This window comes from Muntiacus reevesi, chromosome 9 (genome assembly GCF_963930625.1).
Source record: "Muntiacus reevesi chromosome 9, mMunRee1.1, whole genome shotgun sequence".
In the NCBI taxonomy this organism is placed as follows: Eukaryota; Metazoa; Chordata; class Mammalia; order Artiodactyla; family Cervidae; genus Muntiacus; species Muntiacus reevesi.
The window spans coordinates 68,324,714-68,338,731 of NC_089257.1; the positions used below are offsets into that span (position 1 = coordinate 68,324,714).

The 14,018-nt window shown below is 53.4% G+C and overlaps 1 long non-coding RNA gene across 3 annotated transcripts; it reads left to right on the plus strand.

The window, feature by feature from the left end:
* The first annotated feature begins 3,166 nt into the window (after positions 1 to 3,166).
* On the plus strand, positions 3,167 to 13,813 carry LOC136174669 (uncharacterized). Of its 3 annotated transcripts, none has more exons than XR_010664412.1 (3): positions 3,167 to 3,193; positions 6,360 to 6,502; positions 13,764 to 13,813. It is a non-coding gene; the product is annotated as an uncharacterized lncRNA (long non-coding RNA). The 3 variants fall into 3 exon arrangements; XR_010664411.1 differs by lacking the exon at positions 3,167 to 3,193 and adding an exon at positions 5,762 to 5,838; XR_010664413.1 differs by lacking the exons at positions 3,167 to 3,193; positions 13,764 to 13,813 and adding exons at positions 5,762 to 5,838; positions 8,622 to 8,650.
* The last annotated feature ends 205 nt before the right edge of the window (positions 13,814 to 14,018 follow it).

The following is a 14,018-nucleotide window of genomic DNA, read 5'->3' on the forward strand; positions in this document are numbered from 1 at the left end:
GGCAGGCTACAGTCCATGGGGTCGCAAAGAGTCAGACACGACTAAGCGACTAACACTTTGATGTTCTTTCTCTTAGGTGCATGAGGTCAACACATTTGGGAAGGGAAGCTGGGGTGGAGAAATCTATGGCTTTGGGCTCTGGCCATCCAAGCCCACAAACACTCTTAATCCTCCAGGCCAAAGTGTTTTCTTGTAAAGCCGTCAGGAAAGTACATCTCCCTGTAGCTGGCACTGGCACAGCCCTCCAATCTCCCCAGGCCTGGCTGTAAAGTGGGCTTGGGTTCCAAGCTGTGTGTGCGAATAAAACACAAATATTTATCCTGCCCATAAAACACTGTGACAAGCTGCCCAGTGGAGCCGGGCCCCATGGTCTTGTAAGGTGAAGACTGGCTACGGCAGACAGCTCGCGCCCTGGGGCCCCACCGAGGAGCCCTGTTCCGAAGGGACCCAGCTGTGAGGAGTATTAGCTACAGCTGCAAAGAGTAGATTCTATTACAGGGCTGTGGTGTGTGTATTTCTTGCTGACTCCATTTCAAAGAGCTAAATCGATGTCAGGCCAACCAGATTTCCAGGGATATAAACCGTGGGGCCAGGTGGGCGCAGGGAGGCTTCTGCCCCGTGACCGGCAGAGCGGAGCCCCTCCCGGAGGACCCTCATCTGCGCTGGAGTCTGCGCTCACCACGCTGGTGAAAGAAGCAGGAATGTGAGACCGTTCAGCTCTGTTTCGATCACCACCTCCATGTAACATGGATGCTCGAGAGTGGTCTGGCTCGCGGTGGTTGCGGTGGGATGAGGGAGGTGCTGTGGCTGTGAGTGGTGAAGGATGAGGCGGGGGCTTCCTGTTGCACACAGCTTGGAGATGACCCTGCCCAGGGCTAGGGGAGAGGGCCTGCTCCCTCTTCTCTGACGGGGGTGCTGCTGAGGGCAGGATTCTCTACTGATGGCTGCGGACACCTTTCCAGAGGGCGGCCTACTCTGCAGTGATGTGTGTGTGTGGCCTGGGGTGGGGGTGGGGAGGAGGGAGGTTGTTGGGGGTGGTAAAGAGGACCCACCTTGCAGAGATGAATGGACTCTAGCCATCTTGTCAGGTCTTGGGGATCACCCCCAGGCACCCCCCCCTCCTTTAAACCATTCTCCCAAGTTGCCTGAAACCCCCACGCATAACTGTAAACCCAGAGTCTGAGGCAACTCTTCACTCATTGTGAGTTGTCAGATCCTTTTATCTTTCGCGTACCAGGGGCTGAAACCTCACAGGCAATGCCGGGCAGGGAATCTCTGGAGAAGAGGGAGGGCAGAGACGCCCCCAGGCCCTGGGTGCCTGCAGGGCCAGGAGGTGCTTTCCCAGGGGCTCAGGGGAGGGAGGCCAGCACCCTTTCCTCACCCTGAGCCCGATGGGGAGGCCCCCTGTGGGGGTGGAAGGCAGCCGCACCCCTGGCACCCCGGTGAGCTTTCAGGTCTTTGGCTCATTTCAGACCCCTGATTGGTGCTCATCCGTGTAACTTGGGGCTCAGACATGGAGGCCGACAGAGACAGGACCTTGTGGAGGCTGGCGGGGATCCTAGAGAGGGGTTCCGACCCTGTGTTCTTGTTCTGAAGCCTCCTCGCCCTCACCCAGTACCCTCGTCGGAGGCTCTGGCACTGCACAGGAGGCCTGGAGGGGCCACTCGTCCCGCCACTATCCAGCCTCTCTGCTCCCAAGGCAAGGGTGGGAGTGGGCAAGGTGGAGCGTGGGGTGACTGGGGCTAGCGGGGGACTGTGGGGCCAGGGAGGGGGGCTCTCCCAGCCCACATGCTCCGGCGCTGCTGCTGGGATGGGTCCGAACCCCTTTGCTCAGGGGAAACAAGGTCACAAACCTCTTGCAGCCAGTGGCCCCTCCCAGGGCAGATTTCACCAGAGTCAATTTGTTATTAATGATGCTCTAAAAGCAGCAAGTTTGTGGCTAGGGGAAATCAATTGGCCAGAAATGTGACAAAAGGGGAAATACTCTACAGCATCTGCATGTCTGAATTATTGATGCTTTCAGTTTGAGGCTTTCAGACAGAAGCGCGGAGCCCACACACAGCACAGGGCTCTCTCTTCCCACCCTGCTCTGTGCTTGGAGCCCAAGAAAGGTTTGCCCTGCAAAGAGATGCGATCCCATGGCCTGGCCAATGAGGTGTCTGGGCCAGGGGAGGGAGGAGTTAGAGGGTGTCCAGTCGCCGGCTCAGGGAGGCCCCCACTCTGGCTTGGGGGAGCCACTCAGCTTTGGGGCTCACATCTCTGCGTTACCAGAGCGACCCTCTGATGGCTGCTTCCACTATTCTGATAGACCAAGGCTCCTTGTAGAGCCTGCTTTCTTTCTCAGTTTTTGAGGGGCTTGAAATTTCTGGAGCATCATTTGACCTTTACATGGGGGAAGGAAGGAAAAAAAAAATCCTCAGCACCAAACAGAAAACCAAACCTTGTTCTTTTTAATCTAGGAAATATTATCTCTTCAATTCAAGCTTTAAGATTCAGAGCCAACGTAAGATACTAATAGTCCCTGAAGGATCTATGAATTCGTTTCTGATGTCTGCCATGCTCCAAAAACCATTTGTCCACAGGCTCCAGGAATGACAAGGTCTCTGGGGGTCGTCCCCCACCCCCCGCTCTCTTCTCTGGCTTCCCGAGTCTCTGTTTTCACCAGCTATTGCTGTTGCTCATAGCTCTGTAAATAATCTCATTGCCACGTAAATGCTGACTCCCTCTAAGAGGATCTGGTAAATCCTGATTATGAATTCGTGTCCCTACTTCTAACCGGCTTGCTCACCCCCCTGCCTTGTCCCTGCTGCGTGGAAATGCATGTTAGGAAGCTCAGTTACAGGCTGACAAGTTTAGCAAATGAATGAACACATTTCCTGTCCACAGGGTAGAATTTCACTTGGAAATAGTCCCTGGCCTCGGCCAGGGCATCAGGTCCATGTCCCATTTCAGGACACTTCAAGGGAGCAGAAGGAACAGCTGTTGAGCAGATGAAATGCTACTTGCTGTCAGCACCTTTCCTCAGCGAGCTAACCCGTTCCCTGCCGGGTCACTGCTCTGGGACGCTGTCAGGCATGATCCTGCAGACTTCCACTAGCTGGATTTTCACCCTTTTATCAGCAGCAAATACTAAAAGTGTGGACTCCTTTAGGACTTTTGGCTTCACCTCCCATGAAGAGTAACCACAGACAGGGTGAGTGTGCTGGAGTGGGAGGGAGCGTGGGGGCCCGGGGTGGGAGGTGGGGGAACCTGAGAGATACACAGACCCCCTGAGAGATGACCCTGGGCAGGAAGCCTGCAGGCAGGGGCTCAGCAGGGGCTGGGAGGCGAGGGAGGAGCCACAGCCTCCTCTGGGGAGTTTCCACAAGGGGAGGGGCTCACAGGCTCAGGTGTCAAAGCCAACAGAAGCAGGGCCAGAGAAGTCAGGTCTCCTGGCTGGGGGCCTGCAGGCTCTCCTGAGCTCTGCTGTCCTCGCCTGCCAAGTCTGGCTGCTTCTCTGGGCCTTCTGGGAATGCTAAGCCGCTCTCTTTGCCACCTTGGGTTTCCTTTATGTGAAGCAGGGAGCAAAAAGATCCACAAGAACTAGCTGCCTCAAGACTCTCGAATCTTTTTCAGCTCTGGCTGGCCTCAGTTTCTCCATAAGGTTCAAGTGCGTGGAGAGAGAGCGGGGTCAATGAAAGGCAGCATTTAAACTCCCCCAGGCTGGAGCTCAGGAGCCTGCACAAAGCCATGCTCCCATCAGCCGTGACCTTAGCCAGTAAGGTAACTTGCCTGGAGCGTGATCTGCTGGCCCTTCGCTCCCCCCGTGGCTCCCCGAGTCTGTGCTGGTCCTTCCATTTCCAGCACCAAACGCAGCCCTACATCACTGCTCACCCTGATGATTTCTGCTGGGGAAGCTGCTGCATGGGGCTCAGATGCCCCCAGGGATGCTCGGGCTGCTGTAAACAATACTGCAATTTGCCTGTAAACTGCCAAAGTGGCAGCTTCCCTGACACCCAGCATCACGCCTCTCACTGCAGCAGCAATAGTGAAAAGAACACAGCCTCCTAGACAACCCCTCACGGGCCCCGCTTGCCACGCCTGGATTAGGCCGCTTCCTTAATGGCGGTGCCAGCATCTGCCCTGTCTGGTGGGGGCCTGGCCCAGCCACACACAAATCCTGCCAGAGGAGTCTGCATTAGCGAAAGATTCTGGCTGGTCTGACAATTCGGGGCACAAGCCCACGCTCCATGAAAACAGAGAGGAGTTCGGGACTCCAGTAGGGTGGTGTGGAGTGGAGGCAGTATTGTTATCGTCTCCAGAAATGGGGAGGGGCTGGAGGGCATCATAGTGCAACCTAAGACTTAAGCCTGCCATGGACTGGACTCCCATCCACCAGGCTGTCTGTTTATGTAATGTGACTTTGAACAAGGTTCTTAGCGTCTCTGAAATCTCTTTTCCTCACTGTAAAGCAGGAATAGTAAACCCTACCTCACAAACTCGTGAAGATTAAAGATAATGTGTCCACTCCATTATGGATTTTCAATAAATGTTAATTTACCTTTCCGTCCCTCCCAACCCAGTGTGGTGATTCTAAGTGGGGTAATGATACTGAATCAATAGTCTTCCCTCCAATCAGAGGCCTTTTACCTGCTCTATGTCTTTAAACAACCATTAGGAGTCAGCTCACCGACCATCTGCTTGTGCTTGATTGCTGAGTGTTCTATTTTTTGTAGGTGGCTTTTGAGCCTCTGCTTGAACACCTCTAGGGACAGTGATCTCATTAGCTCCCAAGATAGCCCATTATTTTTAGAGAGAGCTGTCTGTTTGAAAGTTCTTTCGATGGTGCCGCAATCACTTACCTGTAATTTTCACCTGTTGGTGTCACTCCCTCCTCTGGAACCACCCGGTCTGATTCAATTCTGATCCCTCCCCTGCTGGGCATGGAGGGTATCCCATAGAGAGCACAGACATTGGCCGTGAGAAGTCTCGGGTCAAGATGAAACAGAGGCAAGGCTGGGAACTTGCTGCCTGACTGTGTGCAATTTTCGTGTCTGCAGAGTATGGAGCTGGGGCTCTCTCAGTGGGGTTCAGCTCCCAGTAAGGTTTCCCCATCACAAGGCTCCCTCAGAATCTAGAGGACAGGCAGGTTGGTCCACTTGTACTGAGCTCCCGAGGGTGGCGTGGGAGATACCGGGAACCCTAGTGACCTCTCATGGTGCTGAACTTCCTGCCTGGGGGATTGCGGGCCCCGGGAGCCGTGGGCACAGGATGATTTGTCCTGCAGCAGCAGCCTGGCAGGTCCTCCCTCCTCTGTGGTGATCGGGGTCCCCCTGCCCCTGACAGTGTGGCCAGCCAGCAGCGCTCAGAGTACTTTTATGAAAGTGGAATTTATTTTGCGATGCAATCAGGCCTGTGCTCCATGTGTGCTAGCCAAGTGCTTGGCACCTGGGGCCACTCTGCCATGGGTAGCTGCTTCTCTGATCTCCCTATAAAGGAATGTGCTTGAGTAGGGAGGCCTGGGGTGGGGCAGGGTGGTGTCTGAGCCCCGGGAGCCTGGGTTATCTCAAGTATCGAGGTGGGGCCGCGGGAGGGCGGTGGGAAGAGAGTTCGCTGCAACTGGGAATGCCATCCAGGGCTGAGACAGCCAGTCCTGCAAGAAGGCACAGGAGGTTGGCGGGGTCCAGGCTAAGACGCAGCATCCATGCGCTATGCCGTTTACAGCCAGCCCATCCTGAGCGCGGAAGGCAGTGTGGCCAGCTTGAAGGCCCTGAGAACAGCTGGCGTTGGTGACCCTGGAGTGTGGCCAGCTCCAAGGCGGAGCCCCTGTGAGCGTCAGGAGGCTGTCCCAGCTCAGAGGTGGGCCCAGCTGTTGCTCGGGTTCCCAGACCTCTGCACCCCCCCTAGTATTTCATCAACCCCCACCCCCGGTGGCTGGCAGGCAGCCCCATGGAAACAGTCTGTTTGATGAGACGTTACCCCTGGAAGCAGCCTCTGCCGTGGAGCCTTCGCCAGCCTCTCTGTGTAGGGGCGGGCACCCTCACGGCCTAGAAATGTCAGTTCTCTTCTACTGGGGTTCCCTCTGCCCGCCCCCTCTTCTATCTTGGGGATTTTGTGTGTCTGGGTATGCGAGACGTCTCTTCCTTCTCTCCGAGGTGGGAGTCACTCTGCGCCCCAGGCCTCCATCTCAGGGCCTTTTGCCCAGAAGTCCCTAAGGAGCCCCCTTGTTCTCGCTCTCTGAGTGGAACAGTGGCGTGTTTGGAGGAATCAAAACTGCTCTTGTCACAAATATATGCCCTTAGGCCCACCAGACGCAGGTGCTGAGATGCCCCAACTTCCAGGCATGTTGTAGTTAAGGACGCTTTTTTTATTTTCTCCAGAAAGACCCTGTCAAAATGCAAATGTTGCTGCTACCCAGAGAGGCTAACACATGAACTTATTACCATCCATTATCGCCTGAGTGCCGTTTATCAGCTTCCCAGCTGAGAACAGGGCCCCCGGGAGAAAGAAGGGTGCCGAGCAGGTAAGGCTTGATGCTGGGAAGGGCAGGGAAGGGGTGAGAGAGGAGCCCTGGGCGTGATGGGGCCGGGTGAGTGGGGAGCAGCCAGGCGACAACGAGAGGCAGGAAGGCCTGTGGCCCGTCCAGGTGCCGCCAGTGGCTGCTCCCGGGAGCGCCGGTGTCCCCTGCGTCACCTAATTCTCAGGAGGTGGATAAAGACAGTCCCTTCCAGATTATAAATGGCAATAAAAAAAGCTCTGTGGGTGAGTCGGAAATTATCACGTCACATTTTGCCACATGTTATTTTCTTTCTTAACCCTTTGCTTCTTAAACGAATATAGATTATCTCTATTCCCTGGAGACACCGGCGGACAAGAGAGGAAGAAGAGACACAAACTGCAAGGCAGGGAAAGGCAGGTCGAGATTAAAGCCCTGCTTCAGTAATCCTCAAAGAGCATGGCCCACGCGTATAGTGGATAAGAGAGGGCTTGCTGCCTTAGGCGATGTTCCTAGCAATTCCCCTTGGGGAAGGCAGCCGAAGTCTTCCTTCTTCCTGACTCAGACAGTCACACCAAATAGGTCCTTTGTGTTTGTTTATTCTGCAAAGAAAGGCAATGATGGTGCTTCACAGCAGTGACATCCTTCCAAAGAAAGCAAGCCCTATACCCACAGGCTTGCTACAGGGCAGGGTGTGGAGGTGGAAAGAGGGGGCTCTCCACCCCAGGGCAGACAGGGGCTGCTTGACCGTGAGAGTGAGAAGAACTGGGGGATCTGGGGACAGTTCAGAGGCAGGAAGGAGGAGGGTGGCGGAGAGAAGTTACAGCAAGAGATCCGGTCATGGTGCCCAAGGGACTGGAGGCTGGTGGCTGGCAGAGGGCTTGGCCAGGGCTCCCAGCGTGTTCTGGTGTATATTTGAGAGCACGGGAGCTCAGTGACACCCTTCTTTATCTCTGGCCAACTTTCAGTGAAGTCTCACACACACACACACACACACACACACACAGGAGATAGTGTGAGTGGACTGCATTCGTGCTGATTAATCCTGTATGGGGCTGAGTCCTATGTCTCAGTTGATGTGTCATAAGAAGGAGGCAGTAGGTGTGGTCCACAGGATGGCCACAGACCGAACAAATGCAGAGGGGACACAGTTGTGAGTCAGGGGTAACCAGGAGACCATTAGCCATGTGCGAACTTGATGAAATCTTGGATGACCTTTGACTTCTGCACACTGAGTCTAAAACTCTGCTTTCAGGTCCAAGGAGACCCCTGCACACAAAATGAAGCAGGATAATATTGGGGGATATCGGTTTATATATTTTTCCAGGCATTTCTTGTATCCTCCCCCCTTCCCCTTGTGGGAGGTGGCAAACTTGGCGTGGAGGGAGTAGTGATAATTCTGAAGGCAAGGTTAGTTTTCTGTGTTTCAAAAGCCCAGCCCTCAGAGCAGGGCAGAGAACCCAAGACAAAATCAGGAGATTTGGAGCAATCTGTGGTCAGAGCCAGTGCATACGCACCCCAGCACTCTGCCGGGCCGGAGGCTGGAGAAGGAGAGCGAGCTCCTGGTGAGAGCCCCGGGAAGGACCCGCTCCCCTCCCTGGGCACCCTCCAGGCTTAGTCCAGAGGTGGGCATGGGTAACAGCAGAACCTCCAGATCAGTGTGGGGTCCCCAAGGTTAGAGTCCTTGTGTCTCTTCCCAGCAAGAGGAACGTTGCAATTTCCAGAGTTCTGGGGTGCCTCGCCGGGTGTGGGAGCAGAAGACCCTTCTGTGGCATGTCCAGTCATATGGGGAGGGTCCCCACAAAGCAGAATGCATGGCCTGCTGCTCACAGCTGTTGGCAAGTGGCTCAGAAAAGCTCAGGAACATGGAATCGTTTGTGGCTGAGACAAGGAGGATCCAGCAATGACCCATGTGGCCTGAGGGCTGTAGTCCAGTCGGGACAAGGAGTGTGGGTGGAGGCCAAGCACTGAGAATAGAATTGCCGCCTGCCCTCACCCCATGCCAGGGCCTGGAGAGGCAGCCCCTCCCCAGATGAGAGGCAGGCTCCAGTAAAGTGAAAAAGGAGAGCCTGGAATTAATGATGTGAATTTCCTGCCTGGTTCCTTAGGTTTGCTTCAAAGCAGCTTGCTCTTTCCTCTCCCACAGAAACCTGCCATTTCAACCCCAGAGTCACACTATCTCTGCAAAAAGGATGAAACTGATACAGGCCAGATGCTGAGATTCTCTTAAGGACACAGCGAGAGCCTGACCGCCCCCAGCCGGGCTGCAGGGGGAGTGACTCAGCGGCAGGAGAATGGCCAAACGAAAACAACGCCGGGGGCGGTCAGAGCAGAGAGAAAAACTGTCAGTGAGTGATCCCAGAGTGACCCACAACAGACGCCTCGAGGTCCAGGCCTAAAGTCCACCCGGGTGGCCCTGCCTGGCAGGCAGCTGGCCCCATCCGCGGGTGGTGGATGAGGGGGGCAGGGGGAAATCCCAGCTTCCCTGAGTTGTCTGCCCTGGAAATTCACAGCAGGGGTCCCTTGCCTTGGCTGGTGGTCCACCCATGCTCAGCCTCTCCTCCTGAGTCTCAGAGCTCCAAGGAGATAGGGTTCCCAGCCTAGTACTTAATCTGCTTCTTGTCTTGCTGAATTCTTTCTGTACTTTTCTGTGATGAGCAAGCGGGTGCCATTTATCCAGCAAGAACTGATCAGTTTACAGTCTTAAACTCCTTTTCTTCGCTTCTCTTGCTTTCCTTCGTCTGCCTTTGGGTTTCTGAGGTTCACTGCCTCAGCTCAAGGCTGAAGGGAGATACTTCCATAAGATGCTTGCTTCTTGGGGTGGCTTACAGGACTCAGGGTGCCAAGCGATGGAGTGTTTTAGCACCTGTACCCCAGCTATGCCTTGCACCAGACTAGAAGGGATATGGCCATGGCACCCTCCTCTCCAGAGCTCCCACCCCCAGAGGTCAAACATTAATCACCTCCTGGAAGCCTGTTGCAGGGTTTGTAATGGAAATGACTCTGTTGTCATGGTAACCCTGGCTGGCCTGGCCGGGGGTCTGCTCAAGGCCTGCCTGGCTCTTCTGGGTTTCAGGTTTATTTTACAAGCTGAGTGCCCCAGCCCTGTAGGTCTTAAGGGGCTCCTTGTGATGAGGGGAAGGCTGTCAGTGACCTAGGCCTAAATTTGTCCTTAGTCAACAATGTGATTCTAAATCTGGTTCACCCAGTCCAGGAAGATGAGACCTTTCACTACACCTCTATCACCCTGAGCATTGATTGGATATGTCCATAAACTGGCAGAATTGGGTATTTGAAAAATCCTGGACTTTGGAGCAGATGTGCCTGACTCTGCCAGTTAACAGCTGTGTATCTTTGGGTAAATTACTACAACTTTCTGATCTTCAGATCCTCCTACCTCTCTAGTCAGGGATAATAATACCTAGTTCACAGTGCAATCCTTAGACCTCAGTAAGATAATCACAGAATGTGAGAGTGACAAGCTTTTTCAATACAGGGCCAGACAGTAAATATCTTAGGTTTTACAGGCCACACGATCTTTGTTGCAACTATTCAATTCTCTCCTTTGAGCACAAAAGCAACCAGTGTCAACAGTTAAGTAAAGGGTGTGTCTGTGTTCCAACAAAACTTCAGAGTCCATCCGCCTCCAGGTGACCCGTGGTTGGGTAGTCTGGAAGGAACACGTGTTCAGGGCAGGAGTTGTGTCTGAATGAGTGATTCACATCACGGTCGTGCAGAGAAGGGACTCCGGTGAAGGCCAGTCCTGTGGTGACCCAGCTGAGGGCAGGACGAGGAATTCAGGCTGCCGCGGGCTCTGCAGGGCCCTGCGTGTCTCTGGGGACGTGTGTGGGCACCGAGTGACCTATGCGCTGACCTGAGGTTTATTACTGTTCTTAACCTAGGCTTTCGTCAAAGAGGTTTGATGAGAAAGAGGGAAGGATTCGGGGTACCTAAGCTACTCACAGCACTCTGATTTACACATGCTCCAGGCAGTGGGGTTTTCCTGGCCCCTCTAAGAGTGAAGGGGATTTGAAGCTGTTTTTAATTTCAATTCACAGGTTCCAAACAACCAGAAAGATGCTCATCAGCCTTGTTGAGGGGGGAACAGGCCTTAGCCCACCTCCTTGTGAGACAGGAGACCGGGTCCTCGGGGCCAGGAGGCTGCGGGCTCTGTGTATCTCTCTTTCCAGGGCGCTGGCTCACTGCTGTGGAGCAGAACCCGCTTTCAGAGCTCAGGCAATGACTTTCCAGGCTGGAGGCTGATGGGTCAGGCTGCTGGTGTCAGGGCATCATGAGGGAGATAGAGCTTGGTCTGGTCTAGACGAGTGACCATGTGACCACAAGGGAGGTTTTTCCCATCCCGGCCTCAGTTTACCTCTCTGTAAAATTGGTTCCTCCCCTGTACCCTGCCCGTCTCTGTGAGGCCCAGGAGGTGTGGGGGGCGGGCGAGCTGCCAGGGCTGTGGGAACAGGCGGTGCACGACTCCCCGAGAGTTCTATTTCTGTGTTTTGTGCTGATGACTCGGTGTTTTCTCCCAAGAGCCTAGCAGCTGTTCCTCCCTGCTCACCCCTGTGGCATTCCCGCGCAAGGGAGTGTTTCTAGACTCGCTGACAGCTTTTGGTGCCGCGGGACGCTTTCTTCAGCTCCTGATACCAAAGCCTTATACGTGTACAGCACTTCACAGTTTACAAAGCAACTTCAGACACCGAATGGGGCTGATTTCACCTCTGTAATGACCCTTCGAGGTTGGCTGGTGGGCAGTCCAGGTCCCAGTCAGGAATGAGGAATCCCAGGTAGATGGATGGGTTCACTTCGTGCCTGGTCCATCCATACACCAGCGGGGTTAGAGCTGGGACCGGGCTGGCTTACTCCACCCCTGCCCAGGGCCACTGCATCCACATAACCTCTGCCTCTTCAAAGCTTCTCAGGAAAACTGCTCCTTGTAGAGACAAACACACATGGCTGCTCTGCCTTACATCTAGCTGTTCACTATAACAAAAATATTAAGGAATACTTTGGGGGCTTCCCTGGTGTCTCAGTTGGTAAAGAATCCATCTGCAATGCAGGAGACTGCCTACAATACAGGAGACCTGGGTTCGATCCCGGGGTCGGGAAGTTCCCCTGGAGGAGGTAATGGCAGTCCATTCCAGTATTCTTGCCTGGAGAACTCATGGACGGAGTAGCCTGGTGGGCTACAGTCCACAGGGTGGCAAAGAGTCAGACACAACTTGGGAGGAGTTAAAAGAGAAAAAAAAAGATGAAGCCAGTTTCTATGCTGGGAAGCTGCTTTCTTTCCCCAGAACTGAGCTCCTGTCAGCATCACTGGCTCAAAATAAATTCCGTTTTCAAATGTGACTCTTTCCCCCAAGCCTTCCACAAATGCAAGCCAGACAGGTTTGAGGAAGAGTGTGAGCTATTTTTACCACAGTCTGGGGTTCTCCCTATTCATTGCTGGAGGGGGAGAAAAAAAAAAAAAGACAGTTGAAAATCCTGAAGAATGTTCATGAATTTGCCCCCAGCTGTCTCCCTGTGTCCACACCCAACAGCCTCCCGGCCATTCCACCGGGGGCCCTGAGGTCAACCCTGCTTTCCTCTTTGAGAGGCTTGCTTAGCCCTCCACCTCTGAATGCAAGTAGCCGTGACAGGCTGACCACCCAGGCCCTCGCTACTCCAGGGCCCTCTAGGTCTGTGAAAACCTGGGCACCTCCTGTATCCAGGGGGGCAGGAAGGGAGCGCTGGGCCCACAGTCATAACTTCTAAAGGGGCCCGTCCTCTGAACCTCCACCCTTGGATCTTCTCCAGATCCTGCTTGAGTGGTGGCCAAGATTGTGAGCCCCTGTGATAAAAAATAAAAACGATCACAGAAAAGAAAAGCCATAAGGCTGAGCCAAGCCTCCTGACAGCAAAAGGCCCTCTGAAGGAAGCGAGAACCAACACAGAGAAAATCTTTGCAAGCAGTCATCTTTCCCCACTTCCTGTCCCTTCCTCTCTCCCCTTCCTCTCCACCCCATCTTCCCCTCATTTTTGTTTTCTCCTGCTTTTCCCTTGAAGACCCACCTTCATGGCAGAGCAGAGCACCTGTGGCATAGACACTTAAATGTGTTCTCATCTAGAACCAATGAGGCTTGTGCCATATTTTAACTCTAGGTAGAATTTTGTTAGAATGAACAGTGAATTCCAAGAAACTGTCTAAATAATTTTGTTATGTTGGGAGTTTTTCTAGCAAATGTTGCTAGGAAATCAGAAAAAAAATATGACTGAACATGTTTGAGGTCACGGAGCGTTTTAATTGTAAGGGTATTTTAATATTATAGGAATACCCGAGATACGGTGTTGACATTTACTCTGACCCACAAAGCTTCACTTGCCATCCCCACCAGACTCCTTTCAAATTCCCTGAGATGCCTGCGTTCAGCAGCTGGCCAGGTGTTGCTCACAGCTGTACCATCTGCTGGAAATAATTATCCACTCAGGATTCTCTGAGGACTTCCTGTATGATTAGCACCTGGCTGGGTGCTGGGAAGACACTCCAAAATATGACAAAATTCCTGCCCTCGTGGTGTTTACAATCTAAATGAGGGCGAGGCATCAGTACACAGCCAGCCAGGCTGAATAGGACAGGGCCATGCCCAGGGTAAGTGCTACACTGTGTGGACTGCAGATGCCATCCTGTCTGTCTGCCACGTGAACCCATTCTTCCAGACACAGGCGAGGACTAAGCCTGTCCTCCCTTCCATCCCTACCCTCCCGATGCCTCACACTCCTTTGCACATGGTATACAAATCCCACCAAAGATCGTATCACATTGCGTTGTGTGTTGGTTATTTTCATCTCTGTCTCTATAAAGTGTTTTGAGCTCAAAGGCTCCATCTTGCAAAGTATCTAGTAAGTACTGGGCACACGGTCAGGTTTTAAGAAATTTTAAAGATGTTTATTGGATGCATAATGTGAGCTAAGGACTGGTGCGAGGCAACTGTTGGCTGACTGCCCCTCCATGTGGGATTCTGTAACAGGGCTACACTCACTTCCTTCTGCTGCCAAGGTACATCAGGAAAGGAGATGCTGCAGAGGGCTGGATATGAGAGCCCAGCACACTTAACTCATGGGGAAGGAAATTAGAATCCTGAGGGTCACTTCTCTGCACACAATTTTGGGATCAGGAAGTCTAGTTTAGAGAAGTTGGAGGTGGAAACCGGCCTCTCTGGATCCCTCTCTTAGCTGCATCTTTGGGAGGATTGATGTCTGCATTTTAATTCTCTCCAATATGTCTTTAACCCCCACCCGCCAGGCACCCTTCTCACGAGACAAGAGCCATGATGAGGGTCGGAGGAGGAGAGACAACTGTCTTTGAGGGTCCTGTCCTTTGCTCAGTGAGAAATGATCTATTAGAGGCTGACAAATCAATAAAGGCAATTTAAGCCCCTTTCTTGGAGTCTGTGTGACTTACAGGAAGGCCATGGTGTAGCGCCTGGGCGGTGCCATGGGCCCCTTGCTCCTTCCCCTCTCTGCAATTATAGCAAATTTGCCTAATGCACTAAAAGCC